The sequence below is a fragment of the Dipodomys spectabilis genome, unplaced genomic scaffold (genome assembly GCF_019054845.1).
Source record: "Dipodomys spectabilis isolate Male_0828 unplaced genomic scaffold, ASM1905484v1 ptg000272l, whole genome shotgun sequence".
NCBI lineage: Eukaryota > Metazoa > Chordata > Mammalia > Rodentia > Heteromyidae > Dipodomys > Dipodomys spectabilis.
The window spans coordinates 1,704,903-1,708,115 of record NW_024870949.1 but is presented as its reverse complement, the minus strand read 5'-3'; positions in this window follow the sequence as shown (position 1 = coordinate 1,708,115).

Sequence of the window (3,213 nt, the reverse complement as noted above, 5' to 3'; positions counted from 1 at the left end):
ATTCTGATTTAATTTTAATTATTTCTTCCTGTCTACTGGATTGGGGTTTATCTTGCTGCTCTTTTTCAAGGAGGTTTAGATGTGTCATTATATTGTTGGTTTCATATCTCTCCAATTTGTTGATGTAGGAGATCAGAGCTATAAACTTGCCTCTGAGTACTGCCTTTGCTGTGTCTCAAAGGAGCTGGTAATTTGTGTGCTCATTTTTGTTGAATAGCATGAACATTTGAATTTCCTTTCTAATCTCTTCCATGACCCACTCATGATTCAGCAGTGTGTTGGTCAACATTCATGTGTTACCGGACTTTCTTTGATTGCTTTTGGTGTTGAGTTCTAATTTTATTCCCTTGTGGTCAGAGAGAATGCAAGGTATAACTTCAATGTTTCTGAATTTGGACAAGTTTGCTTTTTGGCCTAAAATGTGGTCTACTTTAGAAAATATTCCATGTGATGCTGAGAAAAACGTGTATTCTGATGCTGCTGGGTGAAATATTCAGTAGATGTCTGTTAAATATAGTAGTTCTATGCAGCTATTTAGATCTGTGGTTTCTCTGTTGAGTTTTTGCCGAGTTGATCAATCTAGTGGGGAGAGTGGTGTGTTAAAATCCCAAACAATTAATGTCTTTGCATCTATGTGGGATTTGAGGAAAAATAGTGTTTCTTGGATAAATGTGGGTGCTCCATTGTTTGGTGAATGGATATTTAGAACTGTAATATCTTCCTGAAGGAGAGATCCCTTAATTAGTATGTAGGGACCTTCTTTTCTCTTCTGACGAATTTTAATTTGAAATCTATTTTATCTGATATTGAGATTGCAAATCCCGCCTGTTTATGGAGGCCGTTTGCTTGGTAGATTTTGTTCCAGCATTTAACATTGAAAATGTGTTTGTTATTACAGGTAAGATGTGACTCCTGAAGACAGCAGATAGAAGAATCTTGTTTTTTAATCCAACTGGATAGTCTATGTCGCTTAATTGGAGATTTAAGACCGTTAATGTTAAGAGATAGGACTGAGAGCTATTTGGGAGTTCCTGCCATCTTATCCACCTTCTTGGGGGCTGCGAAAACTGGGTTCTTCCTATGGTTCTTGGATTCTCAGTTTGGGTGCAGTTTCTTGGCTTTTATTGTGGGCTTGTTGGTTTTCTATGTGTAGGACATCTTTAAGAAGCTTTTGTAGGGCTGGTTTGGTAGAGATGTATTGTTTCAATTTTTCTTTGCCATGGAAGGTTTTTATTTGGCCTTCAGTTATGAAGGAGAGTTTAGCTGGTTACAGTATTCTTGGTTAATAGTTGTTTGTTCTTAGTGCTTGGCATACATCTTTCCAGGCTGTTCTTGCTTTGATTGTCTCTGCTGAGAAATCTGAGGCGATTCTAATTGGTTTCCCTTTATATGTGATTAATCTTTTCTCCTTCACAGCTTTAAGGATCTTTTCTTTGGTCTGAGTTAGTCCTGTGTGGATTATAATGTGATGGTGGAATGTCCTATTCTGGTCTGGTCTATTTGGAGTTCTAAAAGCTTCTTGTATCTCAATAGGCCTATCTTTTTGCATTTTTGGGAAGTTCTCTACTAGGATCCTATTAAACAAATTTGCTAGACCATTAACTTCTGTTTCTAGGTGCTCCTCTACACCCATTATCCTTAGATTAAGCCTTCTGATGGTGTCTTCCAAGTGTTGGATATACCTATCAAATTTCTTGGACTTGTATTGGATGGTTGTATGTTCTTTCTCTATAATAATAATAATAATAATAATTGGTCAGCTTTGATGGCTTCAAATGCTTTGTTGAAGCTTTGTTTTAGGTCTTGTACTTCTTTACTTCCTTAATTTGGTGTTCAGTGTTTATTCTCTACTCACTTGGTTGATTGGTTATGGTTTCCTTGGACTCTCATTCCTTCAGTTGGGTTCCATTCAGCATTCCCTTTGTGGTCTCCCTGACTTCCTTCAGCTCTTCATTAATGGATCCCATGAATGCCTTTAGTGATCTTTGTGTATTCTCATCCTGCTCTCTCAATTCCTGTATTAATCTTTGATTATCTTCCTCCCGCTCCCTTTCATGCCATTCCTGTAGTTCTCTTTGAGTGTTCTCAGCCTGTTCACACCATTCCTGACTTTCTCTTTGAGTATTCTCAAGCTGCTCATGCAAGTCCTGTATCAGTTTTTGAGTAGCTTCCTCACGCTCATGATACTCCGGTTTAAACCTTTGGATTGTCTCCTCTCTCTCCCTATCACGCTCATACACGGTCCTTTGTATGTTTTCAATCTTTTCATTCATCATGTTTGCCAACAGTGTTTGTAGATCTATTTGTGAACTCTCCTCTGGATTATTCATTATCTGTTCTGTCCCCTGATTATCATGAGTGGGAATTGAGATACCCGGACTTGCCATTTTTCTTGTGTTTTTCCGGCTTACTCTGCCCATTTGGGATAAAAATAACACCAGTTTTGTGCTAGAACACTCTCTTAAGGCAAGCATCAACCAAAGTCTGAATTTGCACAGTCAATAGTCTGCAGATACAATCTAGTTCAACAGATACATGTATTCAACATCAAGGACCTATATATTAATGGACTACGAAACACAAAGAAGAATTTGGAAAACCACAAATTATTAGGGCTTGGGAGAGATGTGGGTAAAAAAAAGGAATAGAGTGATGTGGGAAGATACAGGGAGAGTTAACTTAACTAAGTCCTAATCTCAAAGCAGGAAATAGGTTGGGTAGGATGATAGTAGAGAAAGAAAAAAAAGAAGAAAGGGAAAGGGAAAAGAAAAGAGACCAGAAAAAATAGAAAAGTAAAAATTAATAATATTCTGCAGAAATGAGAACAAACTATTCAGAGAAGAACGTGAATATAATGAGAGGAGGGAAGGGATATAAAGGAGATGTGAAAAAATTAAAAACCAAAATAATTAAAATATTATATAGGTATAAAGAGGTAGTACTATTGAGGAATTTAAGTCTCAGAGGTTTGAAGTTGAGTAATAAATTTGTGGATTAAGTGTGTGTACACAATGTGGGATAAGGTCTAATATTCAACTACGCTTTTATCTGAGGATGTGCAGGACAACAATTAAGTCACATAAAGAAGAATGAATGAGGAGAAAAGGTGAAAAGGATAAGAAAGGAAGAAAAAAGTTAAGAAGTTCAGTAGATCTAAACAAAAAACAAAAAAATTTAAAAAAAGAAAGAGAAACGCACACACATGTTTCCCTA